The sequence below is a fragment of the Lissotriton vulgaris genome, chromosome 5 (genome assembly GCF_964263255.1).
Source record: "Lissotriton vulgaris chromosome 5, aLisVul1.2, whole genome shotgun sequence".
Lineage (NCBI taxonomy): Eukaryota > Metazoa > Chordata > Amphibia > Caudata > Salamandridae > Lissotriton > Lissotriton vulgaris.
This window is the reverse complement of record NC_141693.1, coordinates 765,012,057-765,037,437: the sequence shown is the minus strand read 5'-3', so window position 1 is coordinate 765,037,437 and position 25,381 is coordinate 765,012,057. Positions and strand designations below refer to the sequence as shown.

Here is a 25,381-nt window from a genome sequence, read left to right as displayed (position 1 = left end):
ACACTCAGGGAGCCATACAGATACTCAGACAACAAATCAATAACCTATATAGACACTTGTGTAGCTATTCAGCAACCCATACAGTTGCTTACACACCAATGGAGAGACTAATACAGACTTTTACACAGTGTGAGGCGACGACCCGCGAACCCCTACCAGGAGGCCGCCCTCTCCCTCGCATACCTTGTCCGGCACCCCCGGGACTGACTACCTGTCATGGAAACGCCGCCACCACGGCAGGAAGCCGAACACCGGCCATCACCAACGAAACCCCGCCCTTCTCTCTTCCACAGGAGCCAACCAGAACGACAGGGCCGGAGGAACCTCATCACGATGACCCCGGAAGTCCCGCCCCAAAGGCAGAGCCAGCACAGGATAAAACCAGGGATTCAACACAACCTGTCGTCGGAGTTTCGTGGCAGGACCCTCTGGCTGGAGACGGAGAAGGAGAACAGACGTGCGAGGACGAAGTGTGGACAGAGGAGTGGTGGAGTCCCTTGGAGGTGGCTGGAGAGCGGCCGTAACTCACTGGAGAGTTACGGCGGACCGCGTGAGTGCCTTTTTGCCTCCTTTAGCCCTACTCATTAGGAGTCCGTGTTAAAGTCCCTGTACATACTCCCTCTCTACATAGTCTCACCGCCCCCTGCACTGTATAATACGTATATAGCACTTCACTTCAAGAACCCTTCCGCTACTCTCACGCCCGACCCCTGCACCCTCTCTATCTTCCCGTCCTACCTTCCGACCTCCCGGTACCCTCCTTCCCACACTGTCGCTTTCCGCCCCCTCCCTCACTACCCGGGTGACGGTATACAGTTGACTCTCGTTACTTGCTGGACAGAACTAACGGTCCCTTGTTTTTCCTCTCTCTTCCGGTCCTCCTGGGAGCCTCCCCGTCATCGGAATCTTCCCCGGACCATCGGTGGACGCCGAGTACGAGAGAAGCATCAACCCAGAGTCCATCGCCTGGAGCCACACCTTCCGCCTGTTGGAATTATTTGTACTGTACAACCGTAATAAAAAGCCAGCTATTGCCCACTACATACGGCCTCCTCGCCTGCTTTTCCGGCCCGCTACACCCACTCTACCACATCTGGTGTCAGAAGTGGGATCTGCTGGAGGTATGGAGGCCGTAGTGAAGAAAATGGCGGAGTCCCAAGAACAATTCGGGAAACTTATGGAGCAGTTCCTGAAAACTGCCGAAGACGACAGAGGGCAGCTCCACGATGTCCTGAAGGGTCAGGGGGTGACCCATGAACAGACTATGACAAAGCTAACAGACGCTCTGGGTCAACAAAGACCGATGACCTCTCTCCCCTCTGTAGTTCTTCAAAAGTATGTCCCCCGAGAAGACCCGGACTACTTTTTCACAAACTTCGAGCGGATAGCCCAAGCCGCTAACTGGCCTGCTGATCGTTGGGGACAGTATCTAGGTCCGCTCCTCACCGGTGACCTCCAAGCAGCCTACCAACAGGCCAATATCCAGGGTAATACGCCCTATGCTGACATTAAGAGATGTATATTAGAACGCCTTGGCATTGACGATGATACCTACAGGGTGAAACTACGCCAGGCCAAGGAAAAACCCCAAGAGAACCCCAGAGCTCTCTCTTTCCGGATCCGGGACCTCGCAAACCGGTGGTTGCGCCCGGACACCTCTACCAAGGACAATATTCTAGAAAAGATATATCTGGAACAATTCCTTAACTCATTACACCCGGCCACCCAGCGCTGGGTGAGGCAGCACTCCAGACTCACGCTAGAGTCAGCTATAGAGATAGCGTCTGCCTATAGCCGGGCCCAGGAACTTCAGCGGGGTAAGGACGACCACCCGCACAGACCCTTGCCTACTGCGACTACTCGCCTGGTCCGACCTCCCCAGGGACGCCGACCTGAACCAACCCCCCTATTTCCTTCTCCGGTAGTGTTCCGAACACCCTCTCCTGGTCCCCAGTGCTATTCCTGTGGAGGATTCGGACACATTGCCCGGATGTGCCCGCAGAAAGAGGAACCGATGGAGGTCGGCTTTGTCAGGAACTATCTGTGTACCCCTCCTGGGTATTCCCCGCCGCCGTTCTACTGTCCAGTGTCCATCAACGGACAGCCACTGAGGGCCCTCGCCGATACCGGATGCCGGCAGAGCGTCCTTCGACCACAAGACCTCGCACAACCCCTTAACAATCCCACGGGGGTCGTTGCCATCCAATGTGTACATGGCGATACAAAACAATACCCCAAGACTCAGGTACGAGTCCAGCACTCCCAAGATCCCGGCACCTCTCTCACCGTGGGTCTGGTACCTGCCCTGCCAGAACAAGCTATCCTAGGGAGCGATTATCCGGGACTACCATCCCTCTTGCAAAAGACTTCCGACTCTCTAACCCAGTGGTGGAAAGAAGCTCCCTATCCTGAATATCCCGATCAAGTACCCGAACCCAAACCCCACAAACCTAGGAGTCAGAAAAGGAGAGAAAAGAAGGAGCACGTCAGCGCTTATCCCGTTATCGTTGAAGAGCACCCCTGGCAGACCGACCGCGAGTTCAGGGCCGCTCAGCAGGAAGATCCTCTCCTACAGGAGGCCTGGGGAAAAGCACTTGATCACGAAGACCCCTTACAAGTAGGTCCTTACTTCTTTAAAAAAAATGGTTTGCTATACCGAAAAGGGGGGCCCCAACAGAATGCACAGTTGCTTATCCCCGGCCCCTTCCAAGACAAAGTCCTTTTCCTGGCACACAGTCATCTCCTGGGAGGTCATTTCGGGGACGAAAAAACCAGCCAAGCCATCTTGGAGAAGTTTTATTGGCCCGGGGTGTATCAAAGGATCAAGACCTACTGTCGCGAATGCATAGTATGCCAAAAGAACAGTCGACACAGGCCACCCCGGGTCCCTTTACAGCCCCTCCCTGTCATAGATGTGCCCTTCAGCCGCATAGGGATGGATATAATCGGTCCCCTCTTGCCCTCCCGTAGCGGGTGTCGCTATGCGTTGGTCATAGTCGATTATGCCACCCGCTTTCCGGAGGCCATACCTCTCCGCCAACCTACTACCCAAGCTATAGCAAAAGCCCTGATCTCCTTGTTTTCTCGGGTTGGATTTCCCCGAGAAATACTCACCGACCAAGGCACACCGTTTGTTTCAGCCCTTATGAAGCGGGTATGTGCGGAGTTGGGAATTAAACAAATCCGGACGTCCGCTTATCACCCGCAAACAGACGGGCTGGTAGAACGATACAACGCGACATTAAAACAGACGCTAAAAAAACTCATAGGCCTAGAAGCAAAGAGATGGGAAGATATGCTCCCTTTGGCCTTATTTGCGATCCGTTGCAAAACCCAGAGCAGCACCGGATACTCCCCTTATGGATTGCTGTACGGACGACCCCCTCGTACCTTGCTGGACATGGCCCAGGAAGCATGGGAAACTGAACCAGACCGGACCCGTCCGCTCCCAGAATATATGGAAAACCTAAAGACCCACCTGTCTATGATACGGGATATCGTCAGGCAAAATCTAGAGACCGCCCAGGATAACCAAAAGAGACAGTATGACAAGGGCACTCGCAGTCGGGTCTTTTCTGTTAATGACCTGGTTCTCCTTATGATGCCCTCGTCAGATCATAAGTTAATAGGACAATGGCAAGGACCCTATCCCATCCTTCGGCAGGTGACACCAGTCACATACGAGGTGGAGTTGGATCCCACACGGGGCACCTCCCAAATCTTCCACTTCAACCTGCTGAAAAAATGGGAAGGACCCCGTCCGGTGTTGTCAGGAACCAATAGAAATCTCCAGTTCTCTTTCGATCCTTGTCTTGACCCCGAACTAAACTCCGTACAAATCCAGGAACTACGACATACCTTGGAACCCCTGAAAGACGTCTTCTCCTCCTTCCCCGGTCGAACCACGGTCACTGAACACAAGATAGAAACAGAACCGGGGAAAGTGGTCCGCCTGAGACCTTATAGAGTACCAGAGGCCCGTAGGAGTGTTATCCGACAGGAAGTAGAAGCCATGCAACAAATGGGTATAATTGAGCCCTCCGTCAGCGAGTGGAACTCTCCTATTGTTTTGATACCGAAGCCCGACGGCTCGGTCCGTTTTTGCATCGACTTCCGGGAGGTTAATAAGGTCTCTAACTTTCGACACCTACCCCTTGCCCCGGGTCGATGAAATGATCGAAAGAATAGGCCAGGCCAAATTCATCTCCACTCTCGATCTCTGCAAGGGGTACTGGCAGATACCCCTCCGCGAACAAGACAGAAAGAAAACTGCCTTTTCTACCCCTGATGGGTTGTACCAATTCCTCGTCATGCCCTTTGGACTTCATGGCGCCCCCGCCACTTTCCAACGGGCTATGAACCACGTCTTGAGACCCCATGGCCCTTACGCAGGCGCCTATCTAGATGACATCGTCATCTTTAGCGACAGCTGGCCCCAACACTTAAGACACCTTTCCAGTGTCATCACCTCCTTAGGGTCATACGGATTCGCCATCAATCCAGCCAAAACTACATTGGCGGCGAAAACGGTGAAATACCTGGGATATCTTCTGGGGGACGGCCTGATAATACCCCAAGACAGCAAAACTGCGGCCATCCGATCCCTTCCGTTTCCCCAAACAAAGAAGGATCTCCGAGCCTTCCTGGGTCTCCTGGGGTATTATAGGCGCTTTGTGCCCAATTTTTCCCAACGAGCAGCAGCCCTTACGGACCTGCTTAAAAAATCAAACCGCTCTGATGAGATGCTCCGGAATCCCTCCTCTGAAGCCTGGCGGGCGTTTACCGACCTTAAAAACGCCTTGACCTCCGGTCCGGTGTTGGTACCCCCAAATTATTCGGTCCCTTTCATCCTACAAACTGATGCGTCAGACTATGGGTTAGGGGCCGTGTTATCCCAAAAAGATGCCCTGGGGAACGAGCGTCCCATTCTCTATGTGAGCCGCAAACTATTTCCCCGAGAAAAACAATATGCAGTTGTGGAAAAAGAAGCCTTAGCCATCAAATGGGCAGTGGAAAGCCTGCGGTACTACCTAGAGGGTAGAGATTTTATCCTCTACACAGACCACGCCCCTCTGGAGTGGATGGCTCGAAACAAAGGGCAAAATGACCGGGTCCTACGGTGGTTTTTGTCTCTCCAACCCTTTCATTTTCAAACCAAACATAGAAAGGGCTCCGACCAAGGTAATGCGGATTTCTTGTCCCGGTACCCACATTCGCCCTCCGCTACAAGAAGGACAGCTAGGGGAAGGGGATGTGAGGCGATGACCCGCGAACCCCTACCAGGAGGCCGCCCTCTCCCTCGCATACCTTGTCCGGCACCCCCGGGACTGACTACCTGTCATGGAAACGCCGCCACCATGGCAGGAAGCCGAACACCGGCCATCACCAACGAAACCCCGCCCTTCTCTCTTCCACAGGAGCCAACCAGAACGACAGGGCCGGAGGAACCTCATCACGATGACCCCGGAAGTCCCGCCCCAAAGGCAGAGCCAGCACAGGATAAAACCAGGGATTCAACACAACCTGTCGTCGGAGTTTCGTGGCAGGACCCTCTGGCTGGAGACGGAGAAGGAGAACAGACGTGCGAGGACGAAGTGTGGACAGAGGAGTGGTGGAGTCCCTTGGAGGTGGCTGGAGAGCGGCCGTAACTCACTGGAGAGTTACGGCGGACCGCGTGAGTGCCTTTTTGCCTCCTTTAGCCCTACTCATTAGGAGTCCGTGTTAAAGTCCCTGTACATACTCCCTCTCTACATAGTCTCACCGCCCTCTGCACTGTATAATACGTATATAGCACTTCACTTCAAGAACCCTTCCGCTACTCTCACGCCCGACCCCTGCACCCTCTCTATCTTCCCGTCCTACCTTCCGACCTCCCGGTACCCTCCTTCCCACACTGTCGCTTTCCGCCCCCTCCCTCACTACCCGGGTGACGGTATACAGTTGACTCTCGTTACTTGCTGGACAGAACTAACGGTCCCTTGTTTTTCCTCTCTCTTCCGGTCCTCCTGGGAGCCTCCCCGTCATCGGAATCTTCCCCAGACCATCGGTGGATGCCGAGTACGAGAGAAGCATCAACCCAGAGTCCATCGCCTGGAACCACACCTTCCGCCTGTTGGAATTATTTGTACTGTACAACCGTAATAAAAAGCCAGCTATTTCCCACTACATACGGCCTCCTCGCCTGCTTTTCCGGCCCGCTACACCCACTCTACCACACACAGTTTAGTCACTAACCCATGCATTCAGTAAGACACGCTCAATCACTCGCTTATACAGTCAGTCATGCACATACAAAATATTTCCTTTAGGCACTTGTAAATGCATTCATTCTTCAATACACCTTGGCATATATATATATATATTTAAAACATATTTACATTTTATAGAAACGCACATTCACTGGATGATGTCATGAGTGATGTCATTTGAGATGTCACTGACCAGGTCATGAGTGATGTAATAACAAAAATGAAAAGAAGACGTTTGACTATAATGTTCTGCACCTCGGGCCAGTTCCAAAATCAAATAGTCCCTCGCCAACAGCCCTGGCAACAACCGTCCTGTGTTGCCACTGTGCACCAGATCCTTCAAAATTAAGTTGTTTTGGGCGTGCGTCGGGAAAAAGAAGTCAATGCAATGATCCGAATTTCGTGCTCCGTGGTTCGACCACGGAGCACGAAATTCGGATCATTGCATAGGCATTACACTGCCTCATGGGAACGTTTCCTGGGATACATGCACTGATAAAACAAGGAGTACTGATTAACAGTGTTTTTATCTGTTGAACTAAATTTGACCACGATGAGGTCTAGTTGAGGCACTGAGAATCATTGTTTAACTCAAGAAGGCTTATTAACCTTCGTTGACGCACAATTTGAAGTTATCTTTACTTATAAAAGAAATTTCCCCAGTAAACTACTTGATATTCTACCGTGGACGTTCGACCTCTAAAATATTTGATATACCAGACGTTGCCTTAGGACAGTTACTTGGGACACGTCTGAATCCCGCTTTACAATTCTCCTTGCACAGAAGGCAGCTAGAAAGAAACTCTGGAGTCTCTACATACATTAAAGCCCTGATGAAGTTCTCGGTAAGAGAACGAAACGCGTTGGTTGGACTCTAAAGAACTTTTCACCCATTCATATGAAATAAAAGAATAAAAGAATTTAAGAATCAAATCTGGTGATCTAATCAACTTCTTTTTCCCGACGCACGCCCAAAACAACTTAATCATGAGTGATGTAATACATAACATCATCAGCAGTACATTGTGGGCGCTCGAGTTATAGTTAGCTCAACTAACTATAACTGGCGGATTTCTCTGGTTTTATATGAGCCAAATGTTCAACTAACTATAACGTCCCTGAAACCTATGTTTTTTTAGTCAATACATATATATATATATTTTTTTCTTTTTAAAGAACACAATACCCACATATTGCTAAAAACTACTTCCTTCTTTGTGGGTGACAGCATTGTGCTTGTACAGATTGTTGTCACTCACATGGAAAGGATACAATAGCTCAAGTGGGCTGGCCCATTGCCCATGTTGTGTTCTTTGATGGGTGGAACAACATGTGAATGACAGCTAAACAGACCAATGCATGAAGGGGGCTGTCTGACAAGCACTACATATACGTTAATTATTGATACTGGTATTAGCAAAAGCAAAAGGTCATGGCTAACGCCGGATCTGAAAAAGTATTGCTACTCAGAGTCACAGAGATGTCGGTATTTCATCTGATGAGAGAGTTTCACAGCAGAACAGGGAAGATCAGGCATGAGACAAAATCACATTGCACAACATGGAAGTCCAAATGACTGAGTTGACAAAATTCAGAAATAAACACATTTTCACGAAATCCAACTGTGGGACAGGAAAGTAAATCAGGATATGAAACTGCTGCTTGCTGTGCAAACACATTTCAATGGTTGGCAAATATCACGAAAATGGGTCATGGTTTAAGCGAAAGTTTCTGCCCCTGGTCTAATGTTCTCTAAATCATTATATTTGCTTCCACTCTGTCTCTGACTTCACCCCTTGAACATATTAGAGGCTTTGGCTCCTGCTGCGTTGTTAAATTCACAGAGCCCAGCCAGCAAAGGTAAGAGTGCCATTTTTATGAAACTTTACCAAAATGTTAACTATTAGCAAAACTGCATGCTTTCAAGATAGACTTATTTTAGGTTATATGCTTTTCATTGCATTTACTATGTGTGGACAGGGACACTCACATTGTGTGGTAATGGAGGATATTATGTTCCAGGGTTGACTGCTTTATAATACAAGAAAATGAACTATGCAGCACAATATGGTATAGTCTGTAGAGGCATTAGTTCATTCTCTTTTTAATCATCTCAAATTTTAATAACATAAAAATATGTATCAAGCAAGATACCCGTCCATTTTTCTACCACCCTTACTCTGAGTAAACAATTGGTAGGTCATCCTAGGGTGTACCATAATTAGTGTCACTGTCTTTTCAGTTTTAACTTGTGTCACACTTATGTGCAAGGTAAGAGAATAAAAGGACATTATCTTTATCTACAGCAAGGTTGTTCACTCACTTTTTATCATCATCCATAAGCCCCTCTTTATACTAAGCTTCAGTGATGGTAATGTATGCATGTAGTCCAGTGATACTCAAAGTGCCGCTCTCTTGACCTTTACAAGCAGCCCCCTGGTCAAGAGCAGCACTGGGCTGCTCTTCACTTGAATCAGCACTAACACTAAAAATATGTTGAATACACAGGCACGCCTATATTTAAAGGTTAATTTAAGTTAAAGAAATAAAGTAACAAGGTTGGTTGCACCACTTAACTTTAGGAACACTTCAATTTTCAAAGTCATCAAAAGTGTAAAAATATAAGGCCTCTCTAAATTCAAACAATATGGATTTTCTTAACATGCATACAAAAGTGCATTGAGAGGTATTTTTAAGTGATAGTTTTCAAATATGAATTTAGAACCATTTATTCCCTCCCCCCCCCCCCCCCCCCCTCCACACTGACAACAATGCCAATAGTGAACTAGGAGGCAAGTCAGTTTTTATGTGCCTTCTTTGGGTGGCCTGGGTTCCTATTACACATGAACAACACTACAGGTTGTTAAAATCAAAAACAGGAGAAGGTTTAGCAAAACACCTATCCTGACGTCATGTATTTTGAGAACCTCTTAAATGTGATAATGAAGAAAAAGGAGGAGGAAAAGTGAGATAAAACATTTGCCTAGGATCACACTATTGGGTAAGGTGAGGATGATGGTTTAACCCCAGGTTTTCTGGTTTGACATTGTCAAATTCATCCAGTCGATGTAAGCTTTGCTTCCCCTATACGCACCTTACCGCCCCCTTTCCCCCGGACTGCCATCCTGCAGGCATCAATGCGGCCCTCGGTCGCATCACATCGCACACTTTGTGGAGCCTGGGTAAATGTTTGCAAGCACCCCTGTTGTAGTGCATAATTTGTGTCGGTGGTAGCAGGTGGTGGGCACCGGCCCACATTTTTGCGGGACTGGGCTTATTCTTCTCCACTAGACTCTGACACCCAAGCAAGAGAGAGAAAGGGGGATACAGGAGAAAGAAGGAGGAAGAGAAAGATAGGAAAATAGAGACAAAGGGAGACATTAGAGATTACAATTAATCTAAAAGAGTGAGATAAAGAGACAGGAAGTTTACTGCAGTGAAAGAAAGAGGCATGAAGTGAAATCAAGACCAAGCAGTAGTGGAATTAGGTAAACACGTTAGTTGGCAGCGTTGACTGTGATTTCATAGGAAAAACTCTTGGGCCCTGCACTTATTTGTGTGCAATACAATGGAGGGTGATTCATGATTGAAGCATTTTCTATACCTATGCAGATTGAGCTAGTATGTATTGAAGAGTACATTGTGGGTGCCATGGGCCAATGCACCGCAACTAAAGCAGCTTAACACATCTGTGTAGCAGGATGCAAAACAACTTTGTTTTTGTAAAATTAATTTGTGCAAATCATATAATTAGGACTAAGAAGGTAATATAAATGTCAATGAAATCAATATAATTATTCACATAAAATAGGAGAGGTGCGAGCTTAAGTAAAACACAGTATTCCAATGACGTATGGCATTTCACAAAAAATACTGTGATCGTAAAATACCGAGATTACCTCAAGAACGTTCAGTAATGTAGAGGCAGCCACTTACCACACAGAATGTTAGTGAGTATGCAGGACTTAATGTTCTGTTTTTATCTAGTTATTTATACTTTCTGGACTTCTGCTGCTAAAGATATTCATCTCTACTAAAGGTAATTTGTTGATTTCAGTCCAATGTTCAGATAATATGGGGATTCAAAATAAGTCCTGGCTTTGCACAATCTTCTGCTTATGCATTGAGAATGAATGATCAACAAAATAGTTTGAAAAATATAAAAAAAGACTTAGCAATCAAAGTTAAACTAGCGGTAGACAGAGTTAGGGTCTCATTTTGATGTTGGTCGGAAAGCCTTCGACCTGCGGCGGAGGCTTTCCGACTGACATCTTCAGTATCACTTTCGACTGCCATATTCCGATGACAGTGATCCGCAGTGAAATCGTCCGGCATTCCGTCTGCCTTCCGATGGGCTCATGGAGCCCATCGGCCAATTGGAACCTGCACATAATCCCTCAAGGACGGCATTTCCACCGTCTGGATTATGATGTCAGTTTCCCACAGGCTTTTCATGTTGGTATTTCGGATACAAATAGCCTGTTGGAAAGCAACTTTGGGGGCCACTAGCAGGGCCCCCTTCTCCCTGTGGCCTCTGGTTGGGGGCCGAAGGGGCCCTGTAACTTCCTGCACTGTGTGGCAGGCACTGTGAGGTGCCTGCCGCATGGTGCAGGGATTTACACAAGCTCCCATTTCTCTATTGGATCTTTGTGCTGTGTGTGGAAACCTCAGTCAGCACAAGCTACCATAGAGAAACGGGAGTTTGCTACTGCACCATATGCGGTCGCATTGTAACTTGGTGGTTGGAACCGCTAACCTACAGTCGGTCGGTTCCAACATCAAAATGGTGTTGGGCAGACATAAGTCTGCCCGACATTGTAATAAGACCCAAAGTGTTATTTAGGTTAAAGTATGCCAAATTATAGTTTGTGTACTTTGTGAAATATAGTGCCGTTCCCTAAAGAAACAAAGAGTAAAAAAGGTGCTAAATAAACAGATCTAGAGTGCCATCGCTCCATATTGTGAGGTAAGGTAGGATCAGCAACACTAGGTTGAACAAATCAACAAGGATAAGCCAGAAAAATAAACATTTGTTTAATGGAAAGTGAGTCCTTCAGTAGCAACAAACTGTCATATCATATATGCAGCATCAAACATCCTTGCACTGCCAAGCCGAGCCATTTCTGAAAACTAGACACCCAGGGCACCCAGGGACCACAACATATATGTGGCTCATTTTCCTACTTTGTGGTGGGCGCACCTTTTAATAGGTGCGCCCAGCGCAATGAAGGAAAATGCTCCGTATTGTGATGAATACACTGACCTCAGGGTAGCCACGAACACACGCTGCCCTGGGGCAGCGCATTCATGTGAAAAATGGAGGGCCTGCTTTGAAGCAACTCTGTGTTTTCACAATGCAGGCGGCAACCCCCTGCACTTTTAAGTTTGATTAGAGATCCCCTTCCAAGCAGGTGCCGTCAGTGACTGCACCCGCCTGCAAGAGGATGTTTCCCCCCTCCAGAGGGCTGCTCTCAGGGGGGCGCACTGACAGTGCACCACCTTTTAAGTGGCGCGCTGTCAGTGTGCCTCCTGAGAGCTTCTTTGCCTCTGTGCCTATGTCTGTAATACGGAGTGAGAGCAGAGGAAAAGGGATTACATTATTTGAATGGGGCATGCCCCAATGCAAATGAGGGAACTCCCCTGAAGATTGAGCAGGCGCTTTATGTGCACCAACTCTATCTGTATTACTGAAGGGGCCGCACAAGCATCTGCAGCCCCTTCTGTAATACCAAGGGGCCCCGGTAGTGCGCCAAGTTGGTGAAAAGGCCCATTTCACCCCCGGGGCACTTGTCTAATACGGCACCCGGGTGGTGTGGATTTCATGAATCGTACTGTGTTCCTGTCACAGACTCGATGCAGAGCCACACATTGGTGTATCATTTTTATTGGGGGAAGTGTGCGAGCGCTGGGTGGTAGGAATTTTCTGGATCCCCGCATATTCTGGAAGTTTTCCTCATAATATGAGATACAAGTGCATTATTTTAGCCAAAGTTAGGGGTTTGCAGGACATTGTGGGTAAGATAACTATTTGGATCTATGCATGTCACATTACCCTGTTGCCTCATGAGTGTCAAGTTATCAGCAATTTCTGGGTTTGGTAGGGTTCACTTAGTGGCGGCCGAGCCTGAATAGTACAGCCATTCAGCATGGCAAGTGAGAGGAGATTTTTATTTCTCCTCCCTCTGCCTTCCTACATGTCAAATCGCTGTCCAAAATAATCCAAATTTCCTTTTGGTTGTCTTGGGGATGGGTATGCTCCAGGCCTCAAGTGAGCAGTGATAACAAAAAATATATCCCTGGTATCTAGTGGGCATTCTGCCCCCTGATGGCAGACCCAGATGGGTCAGAAAGACTGTTGGGCTTGTTCCGGGTTAGGAGCACAGCCCCTCCCTCAACCCTACTTTTTTGTAACCATTTTTTCCCTGATGTCCCTTATCCCTGATGTCTATTGGTCTTTCTGTCTGTTACTGCAATGCCCCTCAAACAGACCCCAGAGTGACAGGAGGACTGGGGGACCAGTTCTGGGGAGAGGGCACAGTCCGATTCCTGGAGGACCATTTTTCCTCTGGTGTCTAGTGGGTCTTTTGCCTTCCAGCAGGCAAAATGGGTTAATCCCCCAATCCGCCCTGGAAGGTGCAGAAAGACTGTTGTGCCTATGGGTGGTGGAGGAAAACAGACCCATGACCAGGGGAGCCGCTCCCCAGACAAAATGTTTATAGTTCCCTAGTCGTCTAATGTTCTTTCTGCCCTGCTGGTGGGGGGTGTATGGCATTACCATGCATGCCTTTACCATACATGCATTTACAACGCAGCCTTTACCACACATGCCTTTACAATGCAGATGTCTTTATCACACATGCCTTTACCACCACACATGGTAAGTATATTTCTAGGTACAAATCAAGCATATATATATCTCAATCAAAAGACTTTGTCCATTTCTAGCTCGGCGTGGATGGGACTGTGCTAATCCTGACTTAAAAACCTTGCTAGAAAAACAGACATTTGAGGTGAGTACATTTAGAGTGTTGCTCGTGTTGTAGGATGCTCTATATAGGAACTGCTATCCACCTAAACTTGGGAACTAACCAGAGTTCTCTGCTTCCTTTTTGCACAATGTATGCAGCACTCTAAGCCTGAAAGGGTATTTATTGACTCTTTACTGGGTGGTCCCTTGTACCTAGAAAAAGCTAAACCTGTCTGATGAGCTGCAAGGACAGAGAAACTATGTCAGGAGTTACTTTTATTCATTCCAGGTTAGCTTGGATGGTATTAAAGTGTGTGTGTGTGTGTGTATACACAGATACCCTTCTCAGCTCCCTCCGGATCAGAGTTACTTCATATAACTTTAATATTGCAAAAGAAAACAGTAACGAATTTCCACTAAATCGAGGTCTTGATCACAAGACCTCTGGTCCACCTCTGTGCCTTTTTAACCACTTCATGCAAGATGGACACCCATAAACACTATCTGTCAGAAAACATGCATTGAAAAGGAAAATAAACGGAAGAAATCAACATCTATTGATCGACTCCTGCTTTCCTAGGGAATCGCAGTGTTATTCACATTGCACTGATATTCAATCAATAAATAAATGTTAGTAAGGCTAGAGGTAGCCTATTGTTCTAATACCTGTCCCAATCAATGAAAGTAAATAGGCATTCTTTTATGAGGCTAAAAGTAGCATGTTTCAACTGTGAGTGTGAGCATAATAATGATATCATGATTTTGTTGCTATCACTATCTTAGTCAACAGATATAAAAATTAAGTATAAGAATAATACATTTTTTTCTGAGGCTGACAGTAGCCTCCCATACTGATGTATACACTTCAGTAAATTCAAACAAAAACCACAGTATATCATGTTCACATGAAGACGTCCTCTCATTGATGAGTCAAATAAGAAAACAAGTAGCCTAATATTCCAATATATATGTTCCAGCAGAGTTGAGGTATAAACAGTAGCACATCTGATGACCTCACCAAAAGGGAGAAAGAGTTCCACTACTACGAGGTATATATTCTTTGGAGCAGTTAACTGCCTTGATTGTGGCTATTTTCAAGTCTTCTACTGGTTATGCCCACATACCCTGTTTAGAAAGATTCGTAAAGGGTGTAAGAAAATATCTCTGTGACATAATACATCAAAGCTTTAAGGGAGCCACATACTTCGCACACTTTTGTGTTTTCCGACATCGTATTAACCTATATTTGAACAAAACCCAAAAATAAGAATAAAACAATAAATAGCAACATCAAAAAAGTATAAATTGCGGAAGGCCTACTCAATTACCTATCTCATAGACGAGAATGCAATTTCTCATTGACATTCATCCCCACTGGGGTGGGGCAACCAGCCTGAAAAAATTAACTTTGATTCAAGTCTGCATAATGCAGTCACTCTGTTCCCACCTCTCGAGTGTTTGGGCACCGAATCAATGCCAAAAAATGTGGCTATCATTCCGTCTCCATTGTTTACCTCATTGAAATGTTTGACTGTGCTGTAACTTTGGTTGTTATTGGTGCTGGCTTTCCAATGCTCCAATATGCGGTTTGTAACTGGGAAGCTCGTCGAATCAATGTGCCATTTGTCACAAGGACATGTAATAGCATATACCACAAAATCCATTTTGCATGTAATCATTTTGGGAATTCGCCACTTCTTATTAAGTCTTTGAAAGGTAATCTCTTCCACGCTTGTTCCATGTTTACAAGCTTTACACTGGCCACAGCGAGAAAAGCCCTTGCATGTTGAAGCCAATTAGTTGTTTTAGGCATTAAATGACTGTGCACTAATATGTCCTTCAAAGACACATTTTTAGTTAGTGTGGGGGACCCACCTGTTTTTCAAAATCCTCTTTAGTTTCTCTGCGTTGCTAGTGTATTTGGTGAGGAATCAGATGGGTTCTTAGCCAGGTCGACATTTAACAGAAGGAGGGGGGGGGGGGGGGGGTGAGAAACAATGCTTCTTCTCAATGGATGCTATCAGTCCATACACTTGCTTGTTTCAAAGGCCTACGTGGGCAGTCTCTGGCTAAAAATCTTGTCATCATCTCCTGTTTTATATTCCGATAGCTGTGTTCAGAACTGCAATTTCTTTATGCTCTGAGGTATTCGCTAAAAGGGATACGTCATCTAAAACTGGGTGGGTGGCTTCTTGAGGCATGTAAAATGGAGAACCCCTCTGTCTGTTTCCTAAACAGTTCTGAGTTCAAGGTTCCATCTACTATAGTTTTTTTAAACACATTTTTATGAAGCTCTACTTCCATATCTTCTTATATTAATTAATTAATTAATTGCAAGTTTAGATAGCGCTAGGATCGACTCCCGGAGGAGTATCTCCACGCTTCGACCGCTGCGAAACCCTTCCTGGCTTCCCTGAGAGATGGTCCCTTAATGGGTATCTCAAGGGTGAGACCAGGCATCCCCGGCGGTCTGGTGGGGCCGTTAGTGCAGATGAGGCAAGCTTATGCCCAGAGTTGCCGAGTGTGATCGCTGATCAGAGTGGGCACCGAGGCGAGAGAATTATCGAGTCCGCTGACCCTGGTCCAGAAACCTGCCGCGTCGGGAATCGAACCCTGGTCCCGGGCCGGAGTCTTGCAAGCCTCTCATAATTACAGTGTATACAGGGTTTCAATAGCTTTGGCCGGTTATAGTATTATACAATTTGTCATATATAAATATCAGTATATTATTGTATTATTACATCCTCTGGGATAACTTGCATTGATGACCTGTCTATTTTCCCTATTTATTCATTAGCCTGGCTAGTATCGTCCAGCTAAGTCATAACTTCTTGTTCCCGTAAAGTCAATCAACTAACCAATCCCATCCCTGCCACCCTCCCTTATTTATTGCGATTTTATATAGCGCGATTTTATATAGCGCGATTTTATATAGCGCGAACATTACCCGAAGGTGTCAGAGCGCTTTACATAGGAACCAGTTGCGATATATGAGGATTTAGGATTAAATGCGTTACATAAAAGATACAAACAGAAAAAAATTGCATATGTACAAGTTATAAAGTCACACAAGGAAGAGATATTCAAGGAAGAGATACGAATGGATATACTCTAAGAGTCACTTAAGAATTGTAGATAGTACAAAGGTCTACTGTGATACTAGTAATTAGAGTTATCTCTATATACATAGGGAAGGGAAATGAATGGATATACTCTAAGAGTCGCATAGGAATGGTAGAGTACAAAGGTCTACTGCATATACTAGTGATTAGAGTTATTTCTATATACATAAGGAAGGGATACGAATGGATATACTCTAAGAGTCACACAGGAATGGTAGAGAGTACAAAGGTCTACTGCATAAACTAGTGATTAGAGTTATCTCTATATGCATAGGGAAGGGAAATTACTGGATATACTCAAAGAGTCTCATAGGAATGGTAGAGAGTACAAAGGTATACTGCATATACTAGTGTTTAGAGTTATCTCTATATACTTATATATACAAATAGTAGATTTTCTAAGGTCAAGAACCAGAAAACCAGGAGAGCAGAGTTCCATTAAGTGGGGTCGGAGGGGGGATGCAGACACCAGGGCCGGACTGGCCGTTGCGGGCACCGGGCATTTCCCCGGTTGGCTGGAGGGGTGGGGGCCGGTTTTGTGGCCCCAGGGGGCCGCCTATCTTACAAGGTGCCGGTTTTGTAGCAGGCCCTCTGTAAGAAAAGCGGGAGCCTTGCCTAGCGGGTAACAACCCCCTCCCCTCCCGTTACCAGGGCCGGTGGAGAAGCAACCTGCCAGGGCTGGTTGCTGATCTCAGTCCGGCCCTGGCAGACACAACACCAAGGGAGGGTGGGAGGGATACGAGGGTATGGAGAAAAGGCAAGTCAGAAAAAGGAAGAAACACTTAAGGATCGTCAAGGGGGAAATGAGGGAAAAGGGGAAAGGACGAGGGGATGGACAAGATGGTGGGTCAGGGTCCAGAGAAAAGCGGCCGAGAACAGCAGCAAAATGGCAGGCAGGGCAAAGGAAAAAACGTAAAGAAGTCCATGAGAGTGACCCAGTGAGTAGGAATTAGAGTGCCAGGAGAAGTCCCCTAGGTGTGCCTTAGCGTGATGTGTCTCTATAGTTCTTGCCCTATGTAGGTTTTTTCGTTGAAGTCGTACATAATTGTCTAATGTTGGTTGTGTTGGGGTAGTATATTCATGCTCACACTTGACTTCCTTTTCACAAAGCCCCTTCCTGCTCGTTGTCGTCAGCTTCGTTGGGTGGGTGCTTCAGTAGTGTCACCAATGCTTCCCATGCTCTGGCTGTTTCTAGAGATCCCCTGCCCCGTCTGGCTACTCCCAATCTTACCTCGACCTCGTATGTCACCCATCTCATAAATTCCTTCATCCACAGTTGCACCCCTGGGCCCCGCTGGGCCTTCCAAATTCTAGTGATCTCTCTTTTGGCTATCAGGAGATCCCACCTACTATAGTTATTTTAAAGTCTAAGAAATCTATGGTGTTCTGGCTGTACAGAATTGTGATATTCAGATTCATATTATTCTCATTTAAAGTGAGTCCAAACGCATTCAACTAATTTGCATCACAATCCCATATAAAAAATACATAATCGACCTACATCAACAAAGTATTATTTCCCCTCCTATCAATGTGTCATAACGCGGCCCCAGAGCACCTGCTCCTGCCACCAGCTCACCGTCAAATTTGCATAGTTGGGGGGGGGGGGGGGGTTGTAGCAGGTGCCCAATGCAGTTTCCTTTATCTGTTTGAACAAATCTTCTTCAAACATAAAAATGTTTTCAGACAAACATATCACAATCATTTTCAAAACCATGTGTGTGTGTGTTCCAAATAGTTAATGCTTCTGGCCCCTAGGAAGTATTTACAGGCATTAAGACCATTAGTGTGTTTAATGCTTGTGTAGAGACTCTCTACATCCAAGCATCCCATCCAACATGGTACTTCTTTGGTTGAGGGAAGGCCACCAAGACGTGGACCGTTCCAAATCTGAGTCTTGTTAAGACATATCTATGGGTTGGTCTAGTCACCATGCTCAAGTAAAGCTGGTAGCCTTCGCTTTCAATATATTTATTATAAAGCTGAACTGTAGTAAGGCAACCATTTGCTGCTAGACGATTTTGGGTTCTATGCAACATAAAAATATCTTTCATTTCTTGTTTAGAAATAATTCCAGCGGAACATGAATCTAACAAAATGTTGATCCCATAAATAGTTTGAAAACTGTCCATTACATATTTAAGCCAGGGTATCTTAGTACAATTTTCCAGGTTGGGACAATCCCTGATAACAAGCTGGTTAAACACTGTCTCTTCCTTGCACCAAATCGCTTGGAAAAGCATCAAAGGCCTTAACAGGATAAGGTCACCTACATAGGCTGTCCCTACTTCCCTATGAATCAAATCAGTTGCAGCTGTATTTGTGTAACCCCACAACCCTGCTCCATATAATGCAATAGAGACACTCCTTGCCTTGTAAATCTGCATCATATCTCTAATTCGCCTATCCCCTAGTTTAGAGGCGAATTTAAAAATGCCATAGGAGCATTTTACCATCTTCGATCTAACGTTTAGTAAATCCTGGGACCAACTTCCGTCACAAGAAAAAGTGACACCCAGATAACAAAATGTTTCCACCTGCTGCACTTTCACCCCTTCAATAAAAAAGGCATGGTTTTTATTGGTTCTTGCCCCACAGATCATAGTATGGGTTTTACTCTTATTGATCAACAGCTTCCTCTCCTTAATAAAATCAGAAAACCGATCCATCAGGCGCTGTAAGCCAATGGGAGTCCGTGATAGAAGTACGTCGTCTGCTTAAAGCAGAACTGGCATGCTGGAACCAGCTACCTGAGGGGCATCGGCCTTAACTGTTTTCAAGACGGAGTCTACGCCGTTAATAAATAGAGTAAACAACAGGGGGGCGAGGACACAACCCTGTCTTATCCCGCACTTTACACCAAAGTTTGGGGTGCACTCCCCACTAGCCCCATACCCCACACAGGCTTGCATCTTATTATATAATCTAGCTAAGAAGTGGATGATTTCTTCTGGTGCACCAAGCTCTAGCAAAACTTGCCATAGTAGCGAGTGGTTGACCAGATCAAATGCGCTGCTTAAATCAGCAAAGCAAAGATATAAATTACCAGGCTTGGCCTTAGTGTACTTGCCAATTAACAGTTCTAAATTCAGGCATTGATCTAGGGTCCCACGGCCCTTCTAAAGCCATATTGGGAATTGGCAAGAATCCCCTTCTCCTCTGCCCAATTTTCCAACCTAGACAGCAGCACTCTAATCATGATTTTCACCGATGAGTCGAGTAGTCTAATAGGTCGATAGTTACATGCAGCTGTCTTGTCCCCCTTCTTATAGATAGGGACAATAATCGAATCTCCCTAAGTAGGTGGAATCAAGGCTGTAACTGCTGCATTCAGGACCAAAGTAAGTATTGGTCCCCACAATAGAGGAAGAGCCCTATAAACATCAATGGGGACTCCATCTGGGCCCTGTGCCTTTCCCCCCTTACTACCTTTAATACTGCTTTCAACCTCTCCCAAGGTTATGTTCAAAGGGGCTATAGGCCAATGCCTTTGCACTGCTTCATTCGCACCATTAGCTTGAAATATGGCCGAACAGTGGGAGACCCATGCCTCACTAATGACATTAGATGAAAGTTGGGGAATTTTGTCATCTTTAAGGAAGGGGGAGTTAACTGTGGACCAGAACAGGCAGCTATCAGAAGTTTCTGCTGCCTGCATTAAGCTATCCCATGCTTCTTGCTGTAACTCCCCCTTCCTTTTAGAGAGTGCCATTTTGTAATCGTATCTCAAGAGTATGACTTGATTCCTATCCCTTGGTCTAAGGGCTAGAGCTAGCTTCAATTGGGAAAGGAGGGCTGTGCACGCGTGATCAAACCAACCCTTATCATGGCCGGTCGAACCTGGCCTTTTACCCATAAATATATTATCAATAATTTTATTAATATTAACAAAATTATTTACAATTGAGACAGACCCACTTCCTGATGCCAAAATGACATTAATATCTGCCAAAGTTCTAGATATAATTCTAGGCACAACTGTTGCAGATTTTTCCCCTTTCCACCTTATCCTAGTCCCATTTGACCTATGGGGCTCGATATTATCTAGGGTTCTCAATGCCCGCTGATTCCTACAATTACAATTTTCTATTCTCATAGCTAAGCAGTTATGATCACTTAGAGTAGATACTTCAATAACCGCTATCAAACTGTAGGGTGCTATGCTAGCTGAGACCATGATATGATCAATGTAGGAATTAGTGTTTCTCCTGATGTAGGTGGGAATGGTTTGGCCACTAGCATCTTTAACAGGCTGCACTAACTCTAAATCATAAGATGTCATGATACCATTAATTGCCTCCCCATAGGTATTATGTGGGAAGTGGGGTGTATTTTTGGCACTATTGTTTTGCACCCCACAAGCCCTAGAAAGTGATAAGGGACAAATTGGAGAATTAAAATCGCCTAACCAAATATAGGTAAAAATACATTTTGCTTCTGCTACAAGCTTCACGAGGGCACTTTCCAATTCTTCTATAACATTATGCCGCAAATTATTAAAAATATTGTTATAGAAGTTAATTAAGAGCACCTCTGAACCTTCCTTCAATTGCACCCATAAAATTTGAGAATGGGTTCCAACTGTTACATGTTTTACAACTGTCAACGACAGGTCCACAGATAGGAGGAAAAGTAAACCTCCCTTAGCTCTCCCGTGTCTTGACTCTATATCTTCTAGAAGACTGTAACAGGCATACCCTTCAAAACTGGGTTTTGTAACACACCACGTTTCTTGAAGGCATAAAATGTCGTAAGACCTGATCATGTCCTCCCATCCCAAATTATTCCTTTTCGAAGCCTAACCAGCTATATTCCAACTTACAATAGAGGTTTCCCCTATGGTACAATTGTTGAGATCATCTTGGACAATAATGGGATTAACATCAATCTCAGTTAGACCAACAGTAGGGGCCTCAGCATGTGTCGTTTGTTGATTAGTCGTCTCCTTCTCTATAGCAGGGTCAGATTCCAGATCACTGTCAAACACTGTAAGAGTGATATCCTTAGTTTGCCCCAGATCTATACTAGGCCCACATAAGTATATTCCTTGAACATTAAGGGGTAAACTGAGCTAAGGTGTAATACCCTTTGGATGGCAATCATTCTGGTCCAGAGAACTCAGAGCTTGGTATCTATTCTGTAATGGTACCTTAAACATTTGGACCATGATTGAGGGTAAAGGGTCTACCTCTATTGGTGACATGGGGCATCTTACTAAGATGATTATAAAAGTATCCCAAAGGGCGTACAAGTATATCATTCTCTTCCGGGGTTAGAGAGGCTGCTCTGAGGACAGTTGCGACATGTTGAGGGTATTTAAAATTAACAATAACACAGTCCCCCCTACAGGACTTTCTTGAGTTACCGATCCAATTAACCCTTCTCGTTGTTAGTATTTGGTCCGAGTAATTGGTTGGGAACCCGCATTGCCTGTGCAACCATGAAACCGTTTTATTCTTAAGCGAATCATGTGATTCCTGAGGGGGTTGTGGAATGTGAGACTGACTAATCTCAAGGGACGGAATATTGGATAGAACAACTACATAAGGTGCACAATCTGGTGGGAGATTGATGAAACTACTTTTCTTGGGCGCAGCTCCTCCAATCGTGCTTACTGGCGCTGCTGTTACCTGCGCGGTCCTACAACCCACTGGAAGACCAGCTGTAACTACTTTATTTAAGCTAGACCTCCCATCGAGTGGCTTCGGGGTATTGTAATTCGCAGACCTACAGCCCACTGGCAGACCAGCTATAGCTACTTTATTTAAGCTGGACCTCTCATCGACTGGGTTCGGGGCATTGTCATTAGGTAGTACACCCTTCTCTTTGGGCCTAGAGCTGTCATTCTTGCCAATGTGTACATCCAGTAGTCTGCCCAATCTAGACATCTCAGCTGTGAGAAGGTCTAGTTTGTCTACAAGTGGTTTAACAATTGTTTCGAACTTCCCCTCTATGATGCTAACTAATTTATCAAATTGCTCAGAATTAGAGTTAACCGTATAGTTCTCAGTCAAAGTCTCTTTGTCACTGGCATTGCTAATAGACGTAGGTTCGGCTTTCCTCTTGTTATAGTTTCCCCACACGCTTGGTTAGTACTTTCCTACAGGCCCTCACTGTTCGCAAGGCCGGGGAACGCCGTGGCGTGATGACATCAGGTGTTTCAGATGATTCGGGGGAATCCTGGGCTGGAACTGGGTCAGCTGGTATTTCTATTGGAATAACATCAGGATCACCATTAGAGTCCGCAAGCAGTTCATTACCAGCTATAGGTAATGCAGAAAGTGAGTCTGGAGAGTTCTCCCAACCTAACGACTTTCTTCGGTCGTTGTTAATCTTGTTCACAACCTTTACTAAATAGTTGTTCATAGTAGATTTATGTTTGGACATTTTAAAAGCTGGTTATGGTATGGACGGGACAGGCAGTTGGGCTCAAGAAAAAATATATTTAAGTACACGGTGGCAACAGAGGCGTATGAACACAATATATAAAAAGAAAGAAAGTCAAGTATTAAATTCACTTTTGACTTACTCAGTGGTCTTAGTCACTGCAGTCAAGGGGGGTGGCCCAGCCCAGCCTCGTTCTGCCCTTGACTGCCACAGACTGTCCCGCCCTTCTCCCGGGCTTCTCCCGCGTGCGACTCGCGGTGCGAGAGGCGTTCCGTCGGTTAAGCGCCTCCGGGCGCGCTGGTGGCGTGAGTGCTGCACGTCTCCCCGGGGCAGCTGGGAGAGGTAGTTCGTGGTTGCTGCGGCCGTTCCCCTCACGGCGTGGCAGGTGGCGGAAAAGCCGTTTCCCTCACGGCTGCCGGTCCGGTAAATGCTTTTGCCCCTATATCAATTACCACCCCTTAAGGTCTTTTTGGTGCAGCGCTACTGCAAAAACTGCTTAATGGAATTATACCGTCTTTTGCAGGATGCTCGATCTTTGTCCAGAAAGTGTGCTTCTGTAGGTCTTGCGTTAACCAAGACCTTTCGATTTTACAAGAATGTACGCACAATATACTTACAGAAAGGGTCCTTCAGCCATTTATCTTCATACATTGTTCGGTTTTAGTGTCATTCATATTTTGCTTCACCCCACTACACCATAAAGCCTGGAGTAATGGGTCAGCCTACTTCCGACTCTGGCTACCTTCATTTTCAGTGACAGCATTTAGCCCTTTCATAACCAGTACACCCTTGCACAAGGTAGTTAACAGTGCCTGTGTTTTTTTAATTTAATTTCTTATTATTACTTTAGTGTTGCCCTTGTTTGTAGAGCTACCAAATAAGATCGCAGGTCACATTCCAGCTTTACCAGCTCCTATCTCCTACCAACGCTGTTGTAATTTAATTTTTTTACGTGGCCTTTGTTTCTTTTTCTGAGTGCTGCTCTTTCATACCATACTAGTAACTCACATGAACTCTTAATATAAGTCCATGAGCTTACTCTATCTATGCAACCCTAACTGCGCGTCTGTCTGTCATTTCTTCCTTCTTTGTTTTGTTCCTCTTTCTTTTTATCCTTTCATTCCTTCTTTTTTCTTTTTCTTTCTTTTTTGCATCCTTTCTTTCCTTCCACCCCTTCTTTCTTTCTTTATTTCTTCTTTTTTGCCTTCCTAGCTTTCTTCCCGTTTTCTTTCTTTCTTTCTTTCTTTCTTTCTTTCTTTCTTTCTTTCTTTCTTTCTTTCTTTCTTTCTTTCTTTCTTTCTTTCTTTCTCACTATGGCCGCTGGAGGCCCACATTCTTGAATCCACAACCTTTCCATTTCTGTAAAGCAAGGCAAAAACCATGAGCTGGTAGTAGCATCCCAACATACAGTCGGATCCTGGACAGACAGAGCATGGCCGCTCCTTGGTGGGGGATTCTGGCACACCATCCCAGACATCCCTGCCTTAAGTGGTAGCATTAATATTTAAGCACTTTTTAACTGAAGTTTTCCATATAAAGACAAATGTAACTCAAAATTGTTGTAGAGTTAGCCAAATGTAGCATGCACACAGAATTGAGGGAGTGAGAAACTGTGTTAGTATATGTTATCCATGCTCTGGTTCGTATCAGAGTTCGGGAGTAAGGTGAGTGGAGAGATGGTGAGGGATGTATTGGGGTAATGAGGTGACATGAGGAGTTAGATGGAACTTGGGAGATACATTTTAATGCATGGGCAATTACCCAAGGCCCCAACATAGAAGGGCCTCACTGGTAAAGTAATTGGAACAGCCAGAAGTCCTCCTGCAGTAGCATAATAATGGTGTGCATCAAAAACACATTATTTCTTAATCTGACAGATGGACATGCACACTTCACAGAAGCTAAGTGCAAATGCACAGCCTGCCCAACCTTAACACTTGCGCTGCCAGCCAGTTGGCTGTGAAATTACATCTCCTGTCTCAAGTCACTCTCCTTACTACATTTATCTCTTCTACCTCATCCCTGACTTTCTCTCTACCCTTATCTAGTGTGGATACCAGATAGTTAATTGTGGCTTTCCTATTACCTTGAGAAAATGTCAAAACTTGTGTGTACTTTGTGCAGGCAGTGACACAAGGCCGCCTTGTGGGCTATACATGGCCAGAAACAAAGTGATAGTTGACCCCAGAGATAATCTCCAGGTTCCCAGCTTCAGGGGCAGTTCAAGGTACAGACTGGTGACTGACTCAGTTTGGTTAAGCCACACATCAGGAACTGTCCTTTGGATTCGTGGAGGAGGTGACTATTATCAAAATTGTCAAATGATGCCGACAATGATAATACTAATAAAGCATTTTATAGTGCTTCTAATTACACTACTGAGATTCTAATTGTGGTACATTACAGATCTTACTATTACCCAACTGAATGGCCATGAACTTACTGATATCAGGACAAAAGGCAGAGACAGTCTTCCCAGGATTCAAATATGGATGCTACATGTGCAAAAGTGTAGTGAGGGTGAATAAAAAAAGTTCAAGAATCGTTTTAGACACTTTAAGGCACTTAAAGCAATGATGGCTGTGATATAAAGCATAGATTGTGTTGAACGTTCCAGAAGAAACACTGTTCACTTTTCTTATTCAATACCCAGATTG

General features: G+C 45.4%; 1 protein-coding gene across 1 annotated transcript in view; it reads left to right on the top strand.

Moving 5' to 3' along the window:
* Window positions 1-7,874: 7,874 nt before the first annotated feature.
* Window positions 7,875-25,381, top strand: part of LOC147711524 (complement C1q subcomponent subunit B-like) — a 65,563-nt gene continuing 48,056 nt past the window's right edge. Inside the window, exon 1 of the mRNA XM_086922223.1 lies at window positions 7,875-8,108. The gene's annotated coding sequence lies outside the window, so the exon portion shown is untranslated. The remainder of the gene's footprint in view (window positions 8,109-25,381) is intronic.